Here is a 14637-nt window from a genome sequence, read left to right as displayed (position 1 = left end):
GTGTTTTCCACATTCACAGAATTCTCTGATGAAAGACGAGTGTCAATATGTTTCTCTGCAGGTCAGTGCTTATGTGTTTTATTAGAGCTGCTGATATTTTAGGGCTTTTATTCCTCTGTCTGGGCAGTGATGACACTGGAAACCAAAATGCTTGTGTTGTCCAATTGGTCGCTAGCATCCAGATGATTAGAAACGTTTTTTTTTCCAGATTGTTAACCGCTTTAATTTATACGGACATTGACCTCAGCGGAAATCTGTGTGCACAGTTGGCCAAAGCTGACGCAGGAACCCCATGGATGTTTCAATATGGCTGATACAGTGCAGCTCACCACTTACTCGTGAAATACTGAAGCTTGTTTAGTGTCTCTACGCATCACTGTGACGCTTGTTTTTATTTCCGCACCCTTGTTAACATGTTTTTTGGAAAAGGACTTCTGTGAGGCTGCACAAAGGCTGGTTACTTTAATAAATGTTACTCAAATGGAAGAAAATAGTCCCCAACAAATGCACTGTGATGGACAATGTGTCTCTAAATGAAACAAAATAAAGTAGTGAGTTTATTGTGATGTAGAAACGTGTCAGTCAATGTATTTTTTTCTGTTTTGGGGCAAAACAGGTATGTGGCAATGAGGAAGAAGATACATCAGGCTTTGCACCCACAATATTTGAGCTGATAAGATGAATTTATTTAAATATACGTATCTACTTGCCTACAGATCTTATGTGACCAAATGTTCCTTTTAAGGGGAAGAAAAAACAAATGAGCCAATAACTGCTCTGAATATTGCCTGTAGCCTTATCTTTACATTAAACCTTTGTGCTGGCGGTGAGAAGACAATGCTGGGCATCAGTCCGAGTCGGCCGGTCTGTGATTACTTTAACAAATAGCATTCACCATTCAAGTCAACAGAAAGGTTTTCACTGACAGCTAGCATGACAAAAGGTCAGCGGCAGGCTCAGCACTGCTAATTAAGTCCAATTGGTGAATGTCAGATCCACAAAGGGCAACGCTAATCCCCAGCCCTCTGCTGTGTGTGTGTGTGTGTGTGTAATGAGTAGAGGTGTTGGGAGAATCCTCTGCACTAAGGCAGTATGTACATTCAGTGTACATGTACTCCAAAAGCAAAGGGACGGTTAAGCACCGAAGCGATCAGTGAGGATCAGTTCAAATAAATTGTTTTTGTGACATCATCACATTTGCCATCTGCAGCACTCTTTTCTACCTAATTGTTTACATGCCTCTACGGACAGAAAGAAAGGCCCAGATAATACACTTTTTTCATATGACAGTTGCATTTCAATTATCCATACCTAGCATAAGAAAACCGTTGGCAGGGATAAAAATAGTTTTTGTTCTTAATGTTTTAGCCAAATTATCATTTAACAGTAAAAAAGACTTAGAGCAAAAGCTCTATAGAGCCAATATAGCTATTTTACACCTTATCTCTTCTCCTACTTGTTTCTTTAATCAGTGAATACATAACCTTCATATATATATCCGTGAAGTTCAAAAGATATTAGAATCTGACCAAAGCACAAAGCCGCTGTGGAACTATAATCGAGTGCGTTTATACAATCTCCCGCGGTTTTGAAGCAGAAATGCAGATTGAGTAATTTACCAGTCTTCTCCCTCTCTTTTCACGGTCTCCAGGCGGCCGTGGGAGGATATGTGCATCGGTGCAATGTTTGATTAGCACGTCTCTCCGGGGATGTGTGTGTCTGCGACAGTGCGGCCACAAGTAGCTTGTAATGAGCCCCAGCGGTGGCCCTTCAGTCTCCCTGCCTATTGATCATTACCCTGCTGTCACACTTTCATTTCCAACCAAAAACTACCTGTTGCAATGAGAGGCGGGTCAGATCTCCGGTTACTGGCCGTTCATGTGACATCAAATACCTAGTGCCGCCTGATGTGGTAAAGTCTGGGTTTGATGATGCAAGCACCGGAGCAGCAGGGTACCGCTAACTATTAAGATGTCTAAAACTCAGAAACCAGTCTGAGGGTTGACACCAAACTAGTATAATGGGACAACACTGGCTTTCACGTTGAGATTGCTCATGGTGGACAACCCGTGACGTATGATCCGCCGGGGTTTAATACAAAGGCGTCCAATAACAACATTGACATGTACTTGATGCCAGCGTACAAGGCAGCCTTTAACGTCTATAGATGAAGCAGTTTGTGTCTGGATCTTTTGACCTTTTATTTAAAACTCCAGAAACAGCAGGCAGAGTAGCGGTAAGACAAAGGGCGGGTGGGTTTACCGGGAGTTGGGCTGGCGGGTTAAACAGGAACAGGCAGAGTCGGCAACAGGTGATCCGTCTTGAAATAAGCGCTGGAGAGTCAGTGAGTGTCTGGGGTTTAAACACTGAGGTAGTGGGTTGGGTAGACAGGTGAGTGTGATCGGGCTGACAAGGTGAATGTGACTAGCAGGTGTACAGACTGACCTGATTAGGTGGAGTGAGGGGGATGTGGAGCTAAAGTGTGATAATAAAAAACACATCATACCCAAAAGTAAATCCACATCCACACCATTATTAAATCGTTACAGCAAAGGATAATGTACGAGCAGCAACAAGCATGATAGAACTTTCATTCTGGCAACTTTCGCTGCGGCCTCTTTACCAGTTTACAGCCTTGTGTTGCAAAGCTAACCGCCAAAGCTACCGATGCGTAATGTTAACGCCGCCGTTTCCCAACAACAACCAGGTGTTGCAACACGTTAACCAACATACATTGTGTAATACCTTAGGAAATTAAATAGCAAAGAAACTAAATTATTTAAAATATTTAAAATAATAAGTAATAATGATTACAATGGTTACATTAAAACGCAATATAAAAAAAGTGCTGTACGAAAATGAAATTGGGCTACAGTGAAATACATTTAAACAGTGTGAACATGTGACTCTCCGGAGCGTCAGTGTCTTCGGGCATTAACCGAAAACCAATAAGCATTGCAGAGTACTATAAATGACAAGTAGCGCGCAAGCCGGAAAAGTCAATTGATTGAAAATGAAACATATAAAACCAAGCCAAATTTCAGTATATGATATTTATTTTTTGTTTGATGGATTTGGACAATTTGTGGACCATGGAAACAGGAAGCGTCATTGTTATCTAGGTAAGAGTTCTCTGGACCAATTTCCTTAACCCTGAAAAATAAAAAGTGACGAGTTGGAGAATTTAAATCTTGCGATCACATTAGGAACAAGAATAACAGCAAATTGGCTCCAATATATAACTCGTCGTTACTGCTTGTCATACTGTACTACAACTGCACAGAATCTCTTGTTTTCTGTTGTTTCTCTATTGGAGAAGAGATGTCTATGGCTGAAATCTTTTTTTCTGTTTTGTTGATTTTATTTTGTCCTGTTTGTACTTTGAGTTACTACCATTGATGGTTATTATCTTCATGTGATTCATATTTGTCATGTGAGGTTTCTTTGTTTTGGCCTTTTTCCTGGTTAACAAAAACTCAGACAAAGTAACAGTTAAATATCAACTTATTCCACAAGAATCCTGTATTTTTCCAATACAGGATATGTCTTTCTGTTGGATGATGATTTATTGGTCACTGTAATCGTTCTTTCTGCTCATACCACACTTGAGAAAATATCTTCATGCCATGATCTAAATCCAAAGAGATGGTGAAAAATATCGACCTTCCATATTCCACGCAAAGAGGGCCTAAGCTGCTGTCAAGTAATGGAAACGTTGAAGTGCCCTCCGATCCACATGCAAAATTACATCTTTTGCAGCCATTGCCAGTGGATTGTGCTGTTATTTACTGTTGTTTGATTGGTTTTCTTCTTGGAGAGGAAGGGGCCGGGGTCCTCTGGATACGATGAAGGTGGGGAAACTGGAGGATAATGAAACGACCACCAACCCCGATGGACAATCCCGCCCACCTCATACAGGACGCCCTGCCTGGTTCGTGCAGCCCCCCGGTGTGAGAAGAAAAGGTATCACAGGTCCTTTCTTCCTGCTGCTGTCTATCTTTGCTCCTAGACCAACAAATCTGTGGAATACTGCAATAAATACTTAATATATAAATAAGTATGAATATTTAATTTTAGTTACTGTTTAAAATCATATTATCATTTTTTTTTAATATTTTCTTTTATTACTGCTATTTCTATCTGTTTTGATCTGTTTTCTACCACGTCTCTGTGTGCTCTTTATCTTTGCTGCCATGATCCTGTACATCTCTCCGCTGCGGGACAAATAAAGGCTTATCGTATATCTTGTCCCACCAGTGTTGTGAGTAAAGGCTTCTCTCTGTTCGGGCTCTGGAGCGGTGGGATGAGCTGCTGTCAGGAGTAAAGACAGCGCAGTCATATGCCAAATCAGGCTACAGCTTACTACTATACAATATATTTTGCTCATGTTTGATTTCTAAAGGGCTTTCTGAACAGCTCTTAAGAATTTGAGGATGGCCTACCAATTTTTGATGAATGCTGAAGCTATTCAGTGAACTCATTAACAAGGCCGTATGAAAAATTGCATTAAGTGCAATAATAACTCATACACGGGTGATTTAAAAGTCATGAAAACACGTTGAGCTTCATTCTAGACCCTGGAAAAGGTACAAAAACTCAAACCTCTCAACTAACTGTTGAGCTTTCAGATAGGATCAACAATATTGGAATGAAAAAAATGTAAAAAATCGTATGGTATATTCATGAGACATCTTAATATGATTATGAGTTAGAACCTGGTCAATAAATTATTCGTTCATAAACCAGTGAGGATACTTCAGAAAGCGTTGTATTTCTGAATACATCCATTAAAACACACTTTATAGAGTTATTATATCAAGTGCTGGGGAACAAATACTTTTTTCAATTGTGATTAATTGCATGATTATTTGTGATTAATGCGATGAATTGCATTGTTATGTGCAAAATTCAATTACAAGTGCGCACTTTCATTTATGCAAACACTTAGAAACAAAAAGGTGCTTTTTAACAGCATAAGTCCCTGTACACGCTAGAAATTAAAGTATTTCTTTAAGACTGCTGCCTTTCTCATTTTTCTGCACCCTGCTGCAGCAGTCTTAGGCCCGCCTCCCAATGCTCTCATTGGTTGAGAGGTGTGATGGTGCCCCTCCCAAGCCAATACTGATCAACACCCCATTCATCTGATCCAAGGATTGTCTGTATGTGCATTCCGAGCCAGTCAGCAACTGACTTTCAGAGTAACGTTCATTTTTAAAAATGCGTGAGATGAATAATTAATGCATTTTTGTTCATGTGCTCATGAATAGTTTTAATTTCTACGTTTCAAAAAATGATTTCCATAGCTTCAGTATTATAATTGATTAATTCATAATCATGACATATTGTCATCAAAGGCTTTTATATACAGCCGCAGTAGGTTTTTGTACAACCAGCCTTGTGGTAAAAACGTGTAGCACACGCACACAACATAGGAGCAGCACAATAATAAAATACCACCAAACACATCAATACAAAAGTCTACACACCAAATGCACAAAGTATTCAGCCGAGACCTAGACCAGTGCACACATATTTACACAAAAATATAGACACATCCAGTTGCTGCAGCACAAAGATACACACACACATAAATGCACCTAATTTCCATGACAATTAAAGCGGCGGTGTTGGATGTAGGAGCGTATTTGCACAGCAGGAGGCTAATGTGGATCCCTGCATGCTAGCCAGGTGGCCCAGTCCTCCTACTCAGCCACCAACGCTTTGGGTGAGGGAGGGAGAAAATGAGGGGCTTATTGTCGGGATAAGCATGTAGAACATCTGAAGACAATTCTCTTTTATTGTTCTAAAGTTGATGATGTATTTCACAGTGAAATTGAACTGTCAGGGGAACATTATCACAACAGTTGGGTCTGCGTTTAGTGATAAATGTACAGCCGTAGGTTGATACGTTATGGAAATCTATAAATATTGAGACGCTGCACATCTGCTAAAGAAATAGTTTGAATGGAATGTTGCCCCTGTATTAGCATCTGTGTTTAGTCCAAGGGATTTGAGCACTAGAATGAAGCACTTTGAATTGCCTTATTTGTTGAAATGTGCTATACAAATAAAATTGCCTTGCCTAGAGTGACAAGAGGCCCTTCTCCACTGCAATCTCTCCTGCCAAGATTCCAATTCAAGTCATTAGGCCGTAATGTTGTTATCAGAACAAATATGTTTATGGATGAGATTTGGAAGTGATTCCAGTGGGCTATGTGCCGAGGCTTGCTGCTGTCCATGACCTGCCGTTTCACTCTGTCTCCGATCATTCAGTCTTCCTAGATGCATCATTGGCCACTGAGCTCATAGAGGACAGTGAAGTGGAACCAAGATTCCTTCAGAGCTGACTGAAAATCCTCCCTCCATCTCATCCTACCAAACTTTAGCATTCCAGCAGAGTAGCAGACCGCACTTTATCTGCTGTGCTCCTAGGTCAACCATGGCCGCTATCAGGAAGTGGACCCAATGCACTTATCCCTTATAAAATGTAATAAAGGCCACACATTCTATCACCGTCGGTTTAAAATGGCCGGTGTGGTGTAAATTAGTGGATAAAGCCCTTGTGAGAAATCCAAAGTATCCTAAAGACGTTTGTGATTAAGTATTTACTACTAACTACTAATACAGTAGGAAAAGAATACATAAATCAAAACAATTGGGAAGTACAGACAGAAGTCCCACATTTTGGGTTCATTTGTCATGACTCTATACATCAAACATAGGTAGTGAAAATTTTGTGTTTTATGTCAAGTCAACCCAGGGGACAGGTTCATTTCTCATTGTAAATTCAAAAAGATGTTTGCTCCTGTAAGAGGTCCGGTCCTGTTTCAGGTTTCATCATATTATCTAACCACTAACCACTAACTTTCTTTGTTAGGATTCTTGATATTGGACGTATCAAAATAAGAATCTCCAAAAATCACCTTTGGGCATAAAATAAACTAAAATCTTTTAGGTTCACTACAAAGTCCTTGATCTGAAACTGCAGAAGGGCATCAAGCAGCGACCAGATATAGATAGACAGATTGTGATTTGCCTTTGCAAATGCTTAGAAGCTGCAGTTGGACCTCCGGCCACTCCGCCTGTCCCCACTGGGAGACAATACCGGTGGGCAAAGGCCATATTGCTAGGTGTAAAGAGAAAGGGAGGCACTGGGAAACCAGAATCATGGCCGTTCAGGGCAGACTGTCAAACCTTATTTCAACAATATTACCATATTACTGGATCTCAGTAATGGAATTTGTCCAGAATTGACAACTCGAATATGGCTCAGTAGTAGAGTAGGGTCGTCCTTTTATCAAAGGGTCAGAGCTCAATCAGGGGATTGGTTGTGTGATCCCCGGGAAAAACAAATCCCCATTTGTTCCAGAATGCTGTGCTGGCGGTGTGTGAATGGTAGTTCATCACTCAAGGTCCATTTGGGGACTCCTTGTTTCTTCGATGGCCAACAAAAACGTCTTTTAGGATTTTGTTTTTAACCTTGATAGACGGGAAGCTAATGTCTCTCCAAAAGAGCTTGGTTCCACTGGATAGATTTTTGCTCCCGCTCCCTCTCTCTAAATTTGCAACAATTTCAGCATAACGCCGTTATGATTATTCCCAACAATGACCCAGCTAGTGCTCTGGTGCTCACCCTGGCCGTGTGCATTCCCTGCTGTCAGTCTATCCTGAAGGGTCCTCCAGCCTGGACTACAGCTGGTCTATTCTTAGCACCCATCCATACTTAAGTTGGATGGCAATATGAAAAAGAATGAATCAACCTAAAAGTCAATTCAGTTTCCACTTAATTGCATTATTCTATTGATTGGAGGCTAATTGTCTTACATCCTTAATTTGTTCAGCTTCTATTAATGACATTTTTCTTTTTGGTATGTCATACGCTCTAGTGGCTCGTCTCAGCTCAAGAGACTGCATGTTGCCGTTGAGCCTGCGTTTCTGAATATGCAGTGATCTAATGAACTTCCCGGTATACGACCCTAAAACCTCCATGGTTCATTTCCGGCTCCCATTGTCACTTTAGAGGTAAATTTCAGACGTACAACTACACGTTCGCTATAACTGAAGCTGACTGAATCTACATTGTTGCAACCCCAAGGAATTGTGGTGCCGAATGATCTACTTTCCTTTTCGAAAAGGGAAGTCCAGTGTTTCCTATGCTAAAGGATGCTAATAAAGGAGGCATTGAAGCACCTGTTCCATGTATAGAATTGAAACAGCTCTTATCATCGTGGCTTTCACTGAGTTAGAAACCTTCCTGACCGAAAAGGACTATTTGACCCCAGAACTGCTCTCCCTTCCAAGTCTCTCGCCTCCCCCTCTCCACACACTATAAATAATGCAGAGCGGGGCGATCCCTGGTGTTGTGAAGTGCTTGTTAATGGCCTCGCTAATTGCAATAAACAGGAGTGGTGTTTCAGCGCTCTAACAGGCACAATACTCCTAATTAGAATGGCTGGGCCTGATGGGACAGTGGGAAAATAGGGAAAGAAGGAGCGAAACAAAGAGTGAACGAAAGAGAGGGCAGAATGATAAGAGCAAAAACGGGGAGGTCAAACTGAAAAATGCCAAAGTGCTAAAACGGAGGGAGGATGTTTTTAAAGAAAGACGCTTACCAAAAAGAGGGGAGGAGGTGTTGGGTTGAGGCAAGAGGGTAGCGCCAAATGTAAGAGCCAAGTAGGATAGAGCAAGAAAGAAGGAAAAGGTCACATAATATCTGATCAGAGATCTGAATGTAGGGCGAGAGAAGGTGGAAGACAAGAAGACAAAGAGGTCTTCATCCTTTCGTCGACTGATCACAAGCCCTGTTTGGACTGAAACTGCTAATGCGAACACACAATCATAATGGCCATATCAGTTTTCAAATCATGCATTCAATGTACACTTAAATGATCAAAGTAAAGCACCCTGAAGTAAAGAGTTTGATACATATCATTTCAAATCCCATCATTAATAACATTTGTGGTTGCTATAATTTTCAGCAATAGCCTTTTGATGGATACCATTTTGGACTAATTTTGCCATTCCCGTGGATCATTTAGACACAGGCGTGCCATAGTAAACAATACAGCACGTATTTCAACTAGGGGTGTCAACATTACATTACTATGCGATTAATGTGGCCGAGATTAATGTGATAAAATATTTTAACCCAGCTTTGTGTACTTCTGCTCTTCCGGAAGTAAACAAAGTTTACCCCGGAAACAAAATGCCTCTGGCAGTAAGTAAGACAAACAGAGGTGCGACATGGAGCGGAGAACTGTGCAGAGGAATTCCTCCATGTGTCAAACAAAAAGGGGGGTGAGTGGCAAACGGACCACTTTACAGACCGCTAGGCTAAGCTAGCTGCTAGGCTACTTCCATCTCAATATCTACCCTGCAGAGGACAACCACTGGGTTAAAAAAAAACCTATTAATTGCGATTAATGTATTTCAAAATGTGCTATAAATGTTACATTTTTTTAATTTATTGCCAGCCCTAAATACGTTACAGGTGGTAATTTGAGGTAATTAATTGAATGCTTCTTCAATATCGGCACAAAGCCATATTTGAGCTGTATTAGTCTTGGTTTGTCTAAAACAGGGGTCTCAAACTCAAATCAGCTGCGGGCCAGATGCCGTCCACTTCGACCGCCCGCGTGCCAGACCACTACGGTCGAGGGGGGGTGGCGACGCTGACGGTCCGACCCGAGAATAATATGGTTTGCTGACTCAGATACGCAATAGTTAGTTTGGTTGGAATTTAACCAGTCAATCAAACTTAATTGAACTTGAATATTTGTCTAGGGAAGGATTTGTATCCAAGAATGCGCACAAACTCAGTATCTCAGGTTGGAGAGTCAAACATATTGTTACGGTGTGGGGTATTTTCCTGTTTTATTTTGCAGTTTTGCAGTTTCATGTCCCCGGGTTGACTTCACTTCCTGCCCTGGTGTGATTTCCCCTGTGATTGTGATCTGCCGTGTCCCTGATTGTTTCCTGCTGTGTCCCAGTGTATTTCAACCGTGTGTCTCCTTGTCGGTTCATTGTCTTGTCTTTGGTGATGTTACTGTAAATTATACATTATGTAGCTTTACCCTGCAACCTTAGTTTATTATTGATTTCAAGTGTTTTTCTGTCTGGAAAACCACAGGTCTGCGTTTGAGTCGTGATTCCCGGCTGACGAATGTGACACATGTGAAACGTTAGAACTTTAATGTACACTGCGTGGTCACACATGCTCATACGTGGACCAAAGAACAGCCAAACACTTTCTCCACTAATGATGGCGTCCTGTGTTTGATGCAGTACGGAGCGGAACCATTGTGTGGTTTATTGGCTGAGCATTTGACACTTTGATGTCTGCAGGGTCCTTATGATTCATCTATATTGTATTCCATTTAAAAATGACATTGTCCACAGCTTTTTGGTATTTGGAGTTAGAATATAGAGGGACAATAGATGATGTTTGCAAATTAAAATTATTGTGTTATAAACACAAGTCCCAATTGGCTATCCCCCCCGTCAAGACATTAATAGCTCACACGGCATCGCAAATGATTTTTTCAAAAAAAGGCAGCGATATATGCATACAAGCAGCTTAAAGTTGTTGTTAAAGCCAATTCATACATTTTTCCAAACTCAACATTGAATTTATCAAGCCTGTGGTAACAGGCAACAGTGTGGTAGCTCTGGTATATGAATATAATAAAAACCTCAATGTTGACATATCTTCTACTTTGTGGGCTTTTTCAATCCATATGCTACTTTTTTTCATATGCTCTGGAGTTTATGTTTTCTCCCCTAGCAGGTCTCTCAGAGGGGGTGAAGAGGGAAGAACAACTGGGGTATTTCATATTCAATATTAACCCCACTTGTCCATGTTTTGGAATGGAGAGATTTGTATTACATTCACTAAGAAAATTAACTTGAACTCCTCATCTTTTAAATGCCATCCGTTCGTTCGGCAGAAGGAAAACAAATTATTTGTCTGGGTGCATTGAGCCATGCCGTGCCAAGTCTTATCAGCCAACACTCGATGCGTTCAAGCAGAACTTTGTCATTAGGATCTGTGATGCGGAGGTGACGCTGAGATGTAGGGATGAATAATTCTCGCTTTTGTTAATTATTTCCAAAGGGGATTCGGAACAAGCAGACTGCAGGTTAGGTAAGACGTCGACAAGTTGACCTGCCAACCTCTCGCACAGTTTCCACCGCCTGAGTATAGTAGAGTGGAAACACTCTAAACAGCCTCGTCTACTATATCCGCATCCAAAAGCCATCCTCACAAAGCAAGTTTATTGTAGTCAATCATATAAGGTATAAATGTAATGTGCCACAGAGCAGAAGAGATGTGCAACAGGGGTCGTCCCAACATCTGAACTCATTTCATACTGGCACCCTCTCACATACTGACGCTGTGTCAGTCCGTCAATTACTCACTAGGTAGCACAGCCTCCAAATATGAGGCTCCTTTACAGTCACAATTCAGAAACAGAAACATTTAGTTAGGTTTAGAAAACACTTTGAGAAGAAAGCAGCAGGGTCTGCCAGTGTGCAGAGCTCTGTCTTTGTTCTGGTTCACCCATCCTCCTCGCTGCAGTGGGCCAAACTCCATTGACTGGGTTTCCGGCAGCGTGGTGCCAGTGTTGGACACCTGTCCGGAGGCGGAGCTGTTCCTATCGGGTGTGGGCCAACCTCCAGCGGGAGTCATGGCAAAGCGGAACCGTTTGAGCCAGTTAAAAGTTCCTCAGAGTAAGTTCAAGCAATTCAAATTCACGTTGAATCGATCTCTAAATGTCTAAAATGATCTGCTGAGGCTACAAAAAGACTGATTCTGATATTTTAAACATAGTAATAATGAATTCTTGAGGTAGAAAGAGATGATAAACAAAGGAGTGTAAATGTTAATGTAATGGAGTATTGCAGAATACACAGGTAGCAGGTGGACAAGGGCATCGCCCTTAAATGCTTTCAAGCCCAGAGCCCATGGAAGAATCGGAGGTGGGGAGAGTCTCATTGGGGAGACAGCCCTGGGAACGCTCTGGATCATCCTGATGCTTTAGTGATTTCTCCTATTATGGTTTTCTAATGCACTACTGTAGAGGAACTGTTTGTGGAATAAAACAAAATGCGCTTCACATGTTAAAGGTTACTGTAGTAGTAAAAATTGGTAAACAGATTTCATCTGGCTTCAATCCCAATTATTGTGAATCTAGAATGAACAAACTCAAAATGGTTAAAGCAAGTTAGTATCTGGGACATGACCCACCTTAGTCCAGAGCTGCCAACTCTCACGGTTTCCCCGTGTGACACACGCTTTTGCATGTTCCACTCCATCGAGACATTGACTGGAGGGATCCAAGATCCCTTCATTGTGTGGACTGACCACAAGAACCTACATTCAGTCAGCGAAACGGCTGAATTCCCGTGTCAGGGTTGGGGGTGGAAGGCAGGACTCAAATGCAGACTTGCAGGAAACAAAAGGCTTTAATAGTTACAAGATCCAAAATGCCAAGGGGCAACAACACACGGGCTACGGGCATCCAAGACAAAAGACAAGGACATGCGTGGCAAAAGACAATGACGCGGCAAGTGACACAAGAGACACACGGCTTAAATACACAAGGGAGGTGCAGGTGATTGGACACAGGTGGAAACTATTAAGACGATCACAGGGGATGACGGGACAAGGCAGGAAGTGAAGTTACCCGGGGACACAAGTGGCAGAAAACTACAAAATATAACATGAAGTGAACCACACCGTGACATCCCGTCCTTATTTTTGGTCCGTTTCAGTTTTATCATCACTTACCGTCAAAGAACATCAAGCCGGATGCCCAGTCTCGCCAGTTCGCGGAGAAGGAGACCCCGAGTGGATCTGATACCATTCTGCCCGCATCGCTGGTGGTGGGAGCGCTGACCTGGGAGGTGGAGGCAGCGGTTTGGGAGGCACAGCATGTGGATCCAGACCCCGGCACTTGAGCTTCAAATCGTCTGTTTGTTCCGGAGTCAGTCCGCTCTCAAGTCCTGCAGTGGGGACACGCCTCTCGGTTCGCATGTCATCCAGGGATTAGTCATACGTTGTCTCTCCTGAGACGACACTTCTGGTGGCCTACCATGGACAGGGACACTAGTGGATACATCCTCACCTGTCCGGCTTGTGCCCGGGCCAAGACCTCCCACCGACCACCTATAGGATTGCTCCGCCCCTTACCAATGCCTGGTCGTCCTTGGTCCCACATCGGTGTGGACTTTGTCACCGGTCTACCTCTTTCTGATGGGATGACCACAAGTATTGTGGTCATCATTCACCATTGTGGACCGGTTCTCCAAGGCAGCCCATTTCATTGGCTTCCCCAGGCTCCCGTCAGCCTGTGAAACGGCGATTCTTTTGACGAATCACGTCTTCCGCCTTCATGGTATCCCGTTGGACATTGTCTCAGACCGTGGCCCTCAGTTCATCTTTCAAGTTTGGAAGTCGTTCTGCCACGCCCTGGGGGCTACAGTCAGCCTATCATCTGGATTTCACCCACAGACTAACGGACAGACTGAGAGAGCTAATCAGGATCTGGAGTCTGCCATTTGATGTGTTTCCGCTTCAAATACAACTTCTGTCACGGCCGGCGGCAATAGATCCAAACGCAGAGAGAAGTCAAAACAAGGGTCTTTAATGTTTAACAGATATTGCGAGCCGAGCTCGATGGCACAACGATAGAACTCAAATACACTCTCTTGGAGATCAATTGGATAGAGTATACACACAGTTGAGAACAGCGGAGAGAAACAAGAGGATTGCTGACCGACACCGAACCCAGGCCCCTAACTACACACCAGGCCAGAGGGTGTGGCTATCTGCTAAGAACATTCCGTTGAATCTCTCCTACATCAACCCGGGTCTTCATGCCATTCAGCGCCAGATTGTTCCGTCGTCAGAGTGGTAACTATGTATTCAGGCTATCTGGCTGCTAGTGTGGATTAGACGCTGTCTTTGTTCACCATGTACTGATTTTTGCCCTAGTGCTCCAGGATCCCTACCTGCCTGCTGGCAGGCTCTCCGAGGCCAGTCTCCCCTCCAGACTGAACCCTGCCCTGTGCGCGTTTTTATGTGTATATGTCTGAATAAACACATTATTTTCTAGTCGGAAGATCCTCCCCTGTGACTACTGTGTGCTGCGCTTGGGCCCACGCCCATCTACCTCACCCTAACACTTTTTTCATTGGAAGTAATACAAACAGTGGTGCGACATACAGCGGAGAACTGTGCAGAGGAACTACTCCATGTGGCAAACGAACCACTTAAAGCACTGCTATGCTAAGTTAGCTGCTATGCTACTTCCATCTCAACATCTAATGTTACCCTGCACGGCACACAGTCTGCAGAGGACTACCACTGTGTCTCTAAAAGACTGTGGTTTGAAAACGTCCTGGCTAAATGTGAGGAGATTGTTGGCACTTCAAACAGACGTCAAACGATGGAGAGTTGAGAGCAAAGTGCACGATGACAACAGGAAGAGTCGCTAGTTCAACATGTTCCACCAGGTGCAGTTCTGCCTCAAAGATGATCAAACGTGAGTAGTTTTGTGTTTTAAAATAACATTAACAATTAAACAGAGACTAAAATACACACTTTCTAAAGTGATTATGCATTACTTTTAAGAT

The 14637-nt window shown here is 42.7% G+C and overlaps 1 protein-coding gene across 1 annotated transcript in view; it reads left to right on the top strand.

Moving 5' to 3' along the window:
• LOC120812009 (uncharacterized) overlaps nucleotides 1-14637 on the top strand; it is a 519303-nt gene that overhangs the window by 45253 nt on the left and 459413 nt on the right. The window lies entirely within an intron of this gene.

Source organism: Gasterosteus aculeatus, chromosome 21 (assembly GCF_964276395.1).
Source record: "Gasterosteus aculeatus chromosome 21, fGasAcu3.hap1.1, whole genome shotgun sequence".
Taxonomy (NCBI): domain Eukaryota; kingdom Metazoa; phylum Chordata; class Actinopteri; order Perciformes; family Gasterosteidae; genus Gasterosteus; species Gasterosteus aculeatus.
This window is presented reverse-complemented; position numbering and strand designations above follow the sequence as displayed.